We start from the raw sequence: 11,663 nt of genomic DNA, 5'->3' as shown, positions 1-11,663 counted from the left end.
CTTTTAGAGTGAAGTCCCCAGGTACATTTATGCAAATCATGAAGGAGACATTCACATTCAAATTCAATTTTTCTGCAAGAATATCATCACTTCTGTATACTTGGACTTTGATTTAGCTTTCCAAGTATTAGTAGCCATATTATAAATTCAACATTTGCAAAACAACCAGTTTTCATTACTTCATCTGAATATCCTTATAATTTTTGTCCAAAATGAAAACGCATGCTGTTGTACAAGGTTAGTAGCTACATTTTACGACATACATGGTTTCCGGATACTCCCGTAAAGCCCAGCTCATATGCTGTCTAGCTAGCTTTGTTTGACCCCGATTGGTGCTTATTTAACAAAGATACAGTCGTTCAAGTGATGGCTACCCGCGTCACCGGTGTGCCATGAAGACATCGCTATCTGACCAAATATGGTGTCCTATAGGATATACTACGCCTTGTTACCTTCTAGGATCTCTGAGGAATGGATACAAACGTGATTTGACTAGTTCAACATTTAGGCTGAGATTTTCACAGATTCCTTTCTTTGCTAATTGAACAAGTGGAAATACAAAATTGATTGTGCATGTTATATCAAGGATATGAAACAGGATTTTATATAACAAAATGACACTTCATGTTATCTCTGGGACCCTTTGGATGATAAATCAGAGCACAATTTCAGAATGTAAGTACACATTTCACCCTCATTTATTTATAAAATCTATCACGTTGAAAAAAAATATTTTGTTGTTATGAGCTCTCCTCAAACAATAGCATGACATTTTATCACCGTAATAGCTACTGTAAATTGGACAGTGCAGTTATATTAACAAGAATTTAAGCTTTCAGCCGATATAAGACACTTATATGTACCAACATTTGTTGTTTCTCTAAAATCTGCAATCTTAACGTGCTGCATGATTAAGAAAGTCCCGTTGATAGGATAGTCTTAATCGTAGAGTTTGTTTTCCAATGATTGCGCGTTGAGCAATAATACCGAGGGTAGTGGTGGTCTACCTACTCGTCTGCAAATTCTTACAAGGCACCCCGCCCACCTCCCCCTTTTTCTCCATCTTTTCTTCACGCTGATGACGGGGATTTGGGCCTTGTCTCGACAAAGCAGTATATCCTTTGCGTCAGACTCTTTATAGAAAAAAGAGCAAACCAACATGAGCAAATAACATGTTTTAATGAAAACGTTAGTACCACCAGAACCTCTGGTTGAGTCTTTGAATGGGAGTGTATCTCAAAGGAAATATATAATCCAAAGAAGAGAAAAAATACAAAAAGTTCATCCCAATGCAATCCCAAGTATGAAGGCAATAATCAGATATCCAATGGTCCAATGGAAATGAATAGAGCTGAACTATTCAATGTCAATCCAAATGGCTGGGTCAAAATAACTCAGCACTGGGTAGACAAATAAACCAGGCTTGTTTTTAACCCAGCATTTTTAGAATGTACAAAATGGTGGGTTATAAGAACAACCCAATTTGGGTTATTCGGTAACCCAGCGCTGTCTAAATATTAGACAAAACACATGCTGGGTTATTTGCACCCAGCCGATTGGGATGCATGAATAACCCAACATGTTGGGTTATTTTGGATTACCCAAACATGGGTTAATTTTACCATCAATTGGGTATTCCCAGCTGCAGTCTTTTTTAAGGTAATCCATATATTATGTTCAGGAGGCGTGGTTTATTAGGGGTGTTGTTTTCAGATAGTTGTTTTTGGCCATCTGTAAAGAGTAAATGTCCTTCATGTTCACCATGTTAAGTTTGTACACTGAAAATATAAATGTTCCTTGAATACAATGCATTCAGAAAGTATTCCGGCCCCTTCCCTTTTTCCACATTTTGTTAAATTACAGCCTTATTCTAAAATGGATTAATTAAATAAAAAATATTTTTCAATCTACACACAAAACCACATAATGACAAAGCAAAAATAGTTTTTTAGAAATGTTTGCAAATTTATAAAAAATAAAAAAACAGATACTTATTTACATAAATATTCAGACCCTTTGCTATGAGACTCGAACTTGAACTCAGGTGCATCCTGTTTCCATTGATCATCCTTGAGATGTTTCTACAACTTAACTGGTGTCCACCTGTGATAGATTCAATTGATTGGACATGATTTGGAAAGGCACACACCTGTCTATATAAGGTCCCACAGTTGACAGTGCATGTCAGAGCAAAAACAATGAGGTCGAAGGAATTGTCCATAGAACTCCGAGACAGGATTGTGTCGAGGCACAGATCTGGGGAAGGGTCCCAAAAAATGTCTGCAGCATTGAAGGTCCCCAAGAACACAATGGCCTCCATCATTCTTAAATGGAAGAAGTTTGGAACCACCAAGATAGTTTTTTTCCCTCATCAATCTACACACAATACATACTTTTTGGAGGTATGGTAACTAAGCTCACCTCCTCCTTTATCTCAACTACTTTGTGTCTTTTTTTCACTTGTTTTATCTCGAGCTCCATATCCACTGCCCGACCACCTTCTCACTCCTTTATTGTTCACCTCCTCAATCCATGCAGTATCGCCCTCCTCCGTCTCCACTGTGCAACCTTTTAGAATGCTATTTATCCATCGAAAATGTGCCGCAGCATGCTGGCTTTCACGACTTGTTTCATTTGAAACATTTGAAAGAAATAAGCTTTTTGTGCATATGGAACTTTTCTTGGATCTTTTATTTCAGCTCAGAAAACATGAGAGCAACACTTTATATGTTGTGTTAAGAGTTTTGTTCAGTATATTTCCATCTTTCTCTGAATATTCAGGTTTTCCACCTAGTCAGGAGGAATTGTGCTGGCCATGGTTATTATAACACTGGTGTCAGAGAGGGGTCCATCACCGTGGTCAGCATTCTAGTGAAATGTGAATCAAATGGCCAATTGGTTGCGTCTCAATGGCATCCCTATAGTACACTACTTTTGACCTGAACCGTAGGGAATAGGATTCCATTTGGTACGCTTCCCATTTGGGTCAAGGGTCATGATATAGGCTGAAATGTGAAAATACTTTGCATTAAATCTACTGAGGTCACAAGATTGATAATTTGATTAGCCTTATTACTGACCTTAGAATCCATAGATTGTTCAAGCACATTGCTTTAACCTTTTACTGCAGTGGGCTAAAACCAGGGTCACGCAGGGTGTTTCTTGGTAGTCTTAAACAAATCTACTTTGAAACAAAAGTATACACCTCACATGTTTATGGGCATAAAAAAAACGTACTATGTCAGATATAAAGTTCAAATGTATTAAATTGAGTTTGCATACCAATATTATATATATAATATTATATATATAAATACATAAATCACAGAACACTGAAATGTAACAAAACCACTTGACATAGAAACAAGAATGTTTTTATATATTTTTTAAATAATGTTTATTAATTATGAAATTATTAATAATATTATTAACATTCCACACATGAGGCTGCAAGGTCATTTGACTGCAGGAAAGGGCTCTCAAGTGTAACTCATTCTTAGCTCCAATAAATAACTACTTTTCGACATTCACTGAAACCAGATATAGGTATAATTCACAATTCCGTTGTGACAGAAAAAGCATAAACTTGGGCACAATTAATGCAGAAAATGCACCATTACGACAGCTAGAAGATTTATACCACAGAGTTTTCCCACCAGCCAGATGCAAAACATTTGCTGTTTTATTTCCCCAGAGATTTCACAGAGCAACAGTGTATCTGATATTCTCTAAAATGACTATGATATCCCAGATATGGCTCTTTTTTGGTGCCTGACTCCTTTGTGTTTTCCGACAATGTTGTGCCATTGATATTTGTGGTGTTATGATGTATTTCAGGTTAACTTATAGATTTTAGTTTTGTTTCTGGATCATGCCAGTGTGCGTGCGTGCGTGTGTGCATGTGTGTGTGTGTGTGTGTGTGTGCGTGCGTGCGTGCGTGCGTGTGTGTGTGTGTGCATGCGTGTGTGTGTGTGTGTGAGAGGGAAAATTAGTCAGAGTCCTGAACATTCACAAAATAAATACTGAGGCTATCCAAGCCCATGCAGTTGCAATGATTTGGTCAAGGGCCGCAGTCAGTCATTCAGTCATCACTGGCTGATCTTTTGATAGGACTTGATGTCAAATGTATAAATCCTTCTGGCTCAGTGAATGGGGAAGTGCTAGGCAAGGGGTCTGATGCTTGGTTGGGAGGATAGCTCTAAAGTGGATGCTTGGAGGAGTTCTAGAAATTGAACTCATGCAACTAACAGCAGCCATAACGACATTAACCCTTGGGATGGAACAACTCACATAGGCCTACAGTTTGTGATGTTGTATGTAGTACTCCCTATAGTTTAGTAATTAAACCACCAACTAAATGTTTTATTGTATTTTGCACACTGTAGAATTTTTACATTTAACATGTCAAGTGTTTTCATTTTTCTATATTATCCACACTTTAAGGTTTACATTTTGAATACTTACAAAAAGGCATACAAACAGTATCCTACCATATTCTTACAGGCTATTCATTGGCATATATGTCAATATATTTGGGCATTTCTTTAGGCTTATAGCCTATTATTTGCAACCACAAAGATGCTAGTCGTCTTCCATTCATCCTGCGGTTTTCAAATTGCGCTGGGAATAATATATCAATTTATCCATCACTCCGTTGAACTAGCCTACATCCCTAGTTCTTTCAAACCTGCTTCCTCAGCGCGACAATCTGTTCATTATATTCTGTCGGCCGATTTCTCCCCTGCCCTGCATCGGGGACTTGAGAATGGCAGCCAATCGGAGGCCCGGTCCCTTTTATTTCAGCTACGGACATCCACACAGAGAAGTGATGCTGCCTGCGCGAAACAGTGAAGCGCAGTTGAGGAACAGCCTTGAAGCGCTTTTGGAACTGCTGCAGTGAACGAACGGATACACTTCGCCCTCATCTCAACACTCGCCACTTCGCTATCGTAGGATTTCTCCAACAGAAAAAGAACTTCCGTGGAAGGTGAGTGAAGCGATCAAATCAACTTTTTTATATATATACAGTGCTATTTCGCTTTGTGTTTTCTGGCAGAATGAATGGTGTTCCCGATAAAGAAGGCGATGGTTTGAAAACTGCCGAGTCGAGTGTCCATTAAGACCTAGAGGTTATTGGTGTATTTATTGAACGTTGCGCATGAATTGATTTCCAGGTACGGTTGTATGTTCAATACTTCCGACTACAGACCTATGTACTGATCTAGGTGATTCATAAATGAGGGTCAGTATAGGCGACTTAACTTTAGCCTTCAATACATCACTGGAAGTTGCTTGAAATATCACTCGATGTGCAACGCATTAGACATTACTGACCACTATTGTCCTCTGCGTCAACTTTTGGGTTTCATTTATTTTTAGACCACAATGTTGGATAATATTCTGTCTCAGCTGCAACGTGGGACACATTTGTGTTCATTAATTTGACTGCTTCAGATCAGATGTACAGTAGAGTACGGTAGCACTGTGATGGCACCACATGTCAACACATCATGTGGAGTGATTAACGTATGACAATGTAACTGTTTACATGTTCTTTTGTATGTATTATTCGTTGTTTATTGGTGCTATATGAAATGCTCACCTTCCTCTTTATACTTTCCCACTGGTTAAGCTACGGGTATCGATGCAGGTAAAGGCTACTGTAGAATAGGTTTACATGCGCTGCTGAAAATAGGATTCTCTCTCTGTACAGTTGCACTTTGCGTGACGCGGTGTAGCATAGCGCACGTGCCAGATCACGATTATATGCTCCTGGAGTTGCCTGAAGTTTTCAAAGTAGCCTGTGTCTCCTCAATCGAGCCCTCATTCATAATATATTCATTATATGTGTGGCTTTTCGAGTATTAATTTTGAAAAGGTAAATCCAGGTACAGGCTATGCAATCGATTTCCTTAACATTTTCGCATTCACACTTTAATTGCTTGCATGGTTTTGATTGAGCAGCTTTCGTTAGGTTAGTTACCTGTTGCGGTTTCATTGGATAGTATGGTTGCTTTCCCCTGGGTTTGTTTTGGTGCCCAGTTGGCCTATATCACAAACGTTGCTCCATAGCCTATGCCTTTTCCTTCGCTAATGCAGCATATACATATCTTCCATTTTAGAAAATAGAAAATAGATTCTCAGGTCTAAGAAGCGTCAGGTGAGCGCTGCTGGTCGCGTGCACTGCATTCTGGGAATCTGTCTATTCCTCCAAAAAAAAACGTATTATAAAAATACATCTTGGCTACTGTACCTTCCTCTAGCCTCCAGATTGCTTCATGTTGGTTATATTGCTCTAGCTCCCTAAGGCCTGCAGCGATATGCCTGGAGGAGGCCAAGAAGTTCTTAGGGGGAGTTGACTAACTACCAGGGGAATATGCTGCAAGAGTATCACTCCACAAATTACCAACAGGGACATGTGCAATAAGCAGATCATGCACTACGTTATAATGGAGGCTTTGGAAATAAACAACATTTTACATTGACACATGCAAGGAGTTGGGTAATAGGCCTAATGCTGATGTGTTTTTCATAATTCACCCATCTGCATTTTTAAATTACTTATCACCATTTTGTTTGCTTAAGGCAGATGACAGCAATTTTCTAGTGTAAAATAACTTACTAGTGTGGCGAGACTGAGGCTTTTGCAACAGAACAGGTTGTATAGCTGAGTTTTTACATACGTATTCTGGTTTGAAGTTGTAAGATGAGAGAGTAGCATAGTATCTGATCAAAGACATATGGAGAACACGGCAGGTACTGAATATTTAACGCTTCTACAAATAGGTTTTGTGTGTGTGTGTGTGTGTGTGTGTGTGTGTGTGTGTGTGTGTGTGTGTGTGTGTGTGTGTGTGTGTGTGTGTGTGTGTGTGTGTGTGTGTGTGTGTGTGTGTGTGTGTGTGTGTGTGTGTGTGTGTGTGTGTGTGTGTGTGTGTGTGTGTGGCTTATAAAGATGTACAGGTAATGGAACAGACAAATTAAAACCATTAACCTCAAGGGTTTTAAATGAATACATTGGATCACAGAGACAGACAGACATTCAATATTTCATCAATGAATCGCCCCCCCCCCCAAAAAAAACAAATCTATATTCCACAGGTTATTTGCATAATCAGGGCGATTTTAAAGGCTCAATATTGTTATGAGGTGAAGCTGATTGTCTGTCTTATCAATCGGCTCGTCTTTTCTCTCTCTGGTCTCTTGAGTGTTAGTGTGATGATGATGACATCACAGGATGTTGGTAAACCCGATGGCTGGGCTGTCTGATGACCAATGACCCATTGCTGATTACATTATCTCCGCTCCAGATGGACAGCGTCATTTTGATGTGTCCTGCTCCAGAATAATATTGAACCTTTCAAGTGCTCAGTCCTTCAAGCAGCAGCATCTGGACCTAATGAAATCACATCCCCATGCCCACTGACTGTCTCTACCACCGCACTATCCCTATGGGAATCTCCTCACAGCACAGAGACACACAAAACTAATCTCATATTCTTCCTCTCTGTGTGTGTGTGTGTGTGTGTGTGTGTGTGTGTGTGTGTGTGTGTGTGTGTGTGTGTGTGTGTGTGTGTGTGTGTGTGTGTGTGTGTGTGTGTGTGTGTGTGTGTGTGTGTGTGTGTGTGTGTGTGTGTGTGTGTGTGTGTGTGTCACCTTGATTGTTTCCCTGCATTAGTCAAGGTCCATATATGTTGTGATTATCTCTGGTTGTATTGAAAGCAAAGGTATAGAGATTGAAAATTGTTAGTTAGAACATTCCTGGGATTATTAACTAAAATGGAGTATGGTCTCGCTAGAGAGTGTTAAAAGAATGGCCTTTAGTCTTTTGCCCACATGGAAAACATGCCCCCTGGTGGACAGAAGAGACATGGAAACTAGGTGGTTATGACTGCTGTCGTCACCAAAACAAAGTATTTTGAAGTCTATGTGAGAACAATGACAACCTGGTAACTCTGTGCTAATGGTGTATCTTCATTCAGGAAGCTATGGTCAGAATGTTATTCTGCTTGTGTTCAGCTACAAAACAATCAAGACGGAGTGCTGACGTCCCATACATTTGAGAAGTCTATTTTTGGTTATTCCCAAAAATATGTTTTTAAAAAATGCGGCGTTTTATGTGTGAGATTAAGTACACTGTGAGAGTAGATCAACGACACCAGCCCTCTCAGTTGTTAATTGGTAATTGTCTGTATTGCGTGTACAAAAGAAAAGCAACCAGGCAGAAATAGACTGTACATGTCTATTGTACTATTCTTGAAATATGCAATAAATGTACAGTAGTTTCATAGCTGTCGTGTATGGTGGCCATGAACATGTACAGTCGTGGCCAAAAGTTTTGAGAATGACACAAATATTAATTTTCACAAAGTCTGCTGCCTCAGTGTCATGCAGGTGATAGAGGACCCAAAAGCGACTTAACAGAAACAGAGTTTATTTAAGTCCAAACAGGGAATAACAGAAATCCTCTAGTCTGTAGAGGGGAATAACTGGAGAAGCGGCCACAGACTGCAGGTCGCCTCGGGTAGGCGCAGGCCGTAGTCGACAGAGACACCTGCTCACACGCAGCATCTGACGAAGGCAAAAAACACGACAGGACAGGGCGATACACAATCACAGCAAAAACACGACAGGACAGGGCGAAACGCAATCACAGCATGGTGAATACTAAACAAGGAACCGACGGGACAGGAACGGAACACAAAGGAATAAATAGGGACTCTAATCAGGGGAAAGGATCGGGAACAGGTGTGGGAAGACTAAATGATGATTAGGGGAATAGGAACAGCTGGGAGCAGGAACGGAACGATAGAGAGAAGAGAGAGCGAGAGAGTGAGAGAGGGAGGGGAGAGAGAGGGATAGAAGGAGGGAAAGAACCAAATAAGACCAGCAGAGGGAAACGAATAGAATGGGGAGCACAGGGACGAGACATGATAATAAATGACAAACATGACAGTACCCCCCACTCACCGAGCGCCTCCTGGCGCACTCGAGGAGGAATCCTGGCGGCAACGGAGGAAATCATCGATGAGTGAACGGTCCAGCACGTCCCGAGACGGAACCCAACTCCTCTCCTCAGGACCGTAACCCTCCCAATCCACTAAGTATTGGTGACCCCGTCCCCGAGAACGCATGTCCATGATCTTATGTACCTTGTAAATAGGTGCGCTCTCGACAAGGACGGGAGGGGGGAGGGAAGACGAACGGGGGTGCGAAGAAAGGGCTTAACACAGGAGACATGGAAGACAGGATGGACGCGACGAAGATGTCGCGGAAGAAGCAGTCGCACAGCGACAGGATTGACGACCTGGGAGACACGGAACGGACCAATGAACCGCGGAGTCAACTTACGAGAAGCTGTCGTAAGAGGAAGGTTGCGAGTGGAAAGCCACACTCTCTGGCCGCAACAATACCTTGGACTCTTAATCCTGCGTTTATTGGCGGCTCTCACCGTCTGTGCCCTGTAACGGCAAAGTGCAGACCTCACCCTCCTCCAGGTGCGCTCACAACGTTGGACAAACGCTTGAGCGGAGGGAACGCTGGACTCGGCAAGCTGGGATGAGAACAGAGGAGGCTGGTAACCCAGACTACTCTGAAACGGAGATAACCCGGTAGCAGACGAAGGAAGCGAATTGTGAGCGTATTCTGCCCAGGGGAGCTGTTCTGCCCAAGACGCAGGGTTTCTGAAAGAAAGGCTGCGTAGTATGCGACCAATCGTCTGATTGGCCCTCTCTGCTTGACCGTTAGACTGGGGATGAAACCCGGAAGAGAGACTGACGGACGCACCAATCAAACGACAGAACTCCCTCCAAAACTGTGACGTGAATTGCGGGCCTCTGTCTGAAACGGCGTCTAACGGAAGGCCATGAATTCTGAATACATTCTCAATAATGATTTGTGCCGTCTCCTTAGCGGAAGGAAGTTTAGCGAGGGGAATGAAATGTGCCGCCTTAGAGAACCTATCGACAACCGTAAGAATCACAGTCTTCCCCGCAGACAAAGGCAGACCGGTAATGAAGTCTAAGGCGATGTGAGACCATGGTCGAGAAGGAATGGGGAGCGGTCTGAGACGACCGGCAGGAGGAGAGTTACCCGACTTAGTCTGCGCGCAGTCCGAACAAGCAGCCACGAAACGGCGCGTGTCACGCTCCTGAGTCGGCCACCAAAAATAGCGCTGGCGAATAGACGCAAGAGTGCCTCGAACACCGGGATGACCAGCTAACTTGGCAGAGTGAGCCCACTGAAGAACAGCCAGACCCCTCGAGTGGAAACAGGGACTAAACAGACGAAAAGGAGGTTACTAGGACAAAATCACAAACGCGCGGCGACGCAGTGTGCGTGAGTGCTTGCTTAACCTGTCTTTCAATTCCCCAGACTGTTAACCCGACAACACGCCCATAAGGAAGAATCCCCTCGGGATCAGTAGAAGCCACAGAAGAACTAAACAGACGGGATAAGGCATCAGGCTTGGTGTTCTTGCTACCCGGACGGTAAGAAATCACAAACTCGAAACGAGCCCAACGAGCTTGGGGGCATTAAGTCGTTTGGCAGAACGGATGTACTCAAGGTTCTTATGGTCTGTCCAAACGACAAAAGACGGCTCCAACCACTGTCGCCATTCGCCTAGGGCTAAGCGGATGGCGAGCAGTTCAAACCCACATCATAGTTGCGCTCAGATGGCGACAGGCGATGAGAAAAATAAGCGCAAGGATGAACCTTATCGTCAGACTGGAAGCGCTGGGATAGAATGGCTCCCACGCCTACCTCTGAAGCGTCAACCTCGACAATGAATTGTCTAGTGACGTCAGGAGTAACGAGGATAGGAGCGGACGTAAAACGTTCTTTAAGAAGATCAAAAGCTCCCTGGGCGGAACCGGACCACTTAAAACACGTCTTGACAGAAGTAAGAGCTGTGAGAGGGGCAGCAACTTGACCGAAATTACGAATGAAACGCCGATAGAAATTAGCGAAACCTAAAAAGCGCTGCAACTCGACACGTGACCTTGGAACGGGCCAATCACTGACAGCTTGGACCTTAGCGGAATCCATCTGAATGCCTTCAGCGGAAATAACGGAACCGAGAAAAGTAACGGAGGAGACATGAAAAGAGCACTTCTCAGCCTTTACGTAGAGACAATTCTCTAAAGGCGCTGTAGAACACGTCGAACGTGCTGAACATGAATCTCGAGTGACGGAGAAAAAATCAGGATATCGTCAAGATAGACAAAAACAAAGATGTTCAGCATGTCTCTCAGAACATCATTAACTAATGCCTGAAAAACAGCTGGCGCATTGGCGAGACCGAACGGCAGAACCCGGTACTCAAAATGCCCTAACGGAGTGTTAAACGCCGTTTTCCACTCGTCCCCCTCTCTGATGCGCACGAGATGGTAAGCGTTACGAAGGTCCAACTTAGTAAAGCACCTGGCTCCCTGCAGAATCTCGAAGGCTGATGACATAAGGGAAGCGGATAACGATTCTTAACCGTTATGTCATTCAGCCCTCGATAATCCACGCAGGGGCGCAGAGTACCGTCCTTCTTCTTAACAAAAAGAACCCCGCCCCGGCCGGAGAAGAAGAAGGCACTATGGTACCGGCGTCAAGAGACACAGACAAATAATCCTCGAGAGCCTTACGTTCGGGAGCCGACAGAGAGTATAGTCTAC

At 42.9% G+C, this 11,663-nt stretch overlaps 1 protein-coding gene across 1 annotated transcript in view; it reads left to right on the top strand.

The window, feature by feature from the left end:
* The first annotated feature begins 4,853 nt into the window (after nt 1-4,853).
* Nucleotides 4,854-11,663, top strand: part of LOC123991122 (cadherin-6-like) — a 104,007-nt gene continuing 97,197 nt past the window's right edge. Inside the window, exon 1 of the mRNA XM_046292347.1 lies at nt 4,854-4,987. The gene's annotated coding sequence lies outside the window, so the exon portion shown is untranslated. The remainder of the gene's footprint in view (nt 4,988-11,663) is intronic.

The sequence above is a fragment of the Oncorhynchus gorbuscha genome, linkage group LG12 (assembly GCF_021184085.1).
Source record: "Oncorhynchus gorbuscha isolate QuinsamMale2020 ecotype Even-year linkage group LG12, OgorEven_v1.0, whole genome shotgun sequence".
Taxonomy (NCBI): Eukaryota; Metazoa; Chordata; class Actinopteri; order Salmoniformes; family Salmonidae; genus Oncorhynchus; species Oncorhynchus gorbuscha.
The sequence above is the reverse complement of the archived record's forward strand: the minus strand, read 5'-3'. Positions and strand labels throughout refer to the sequence as shown.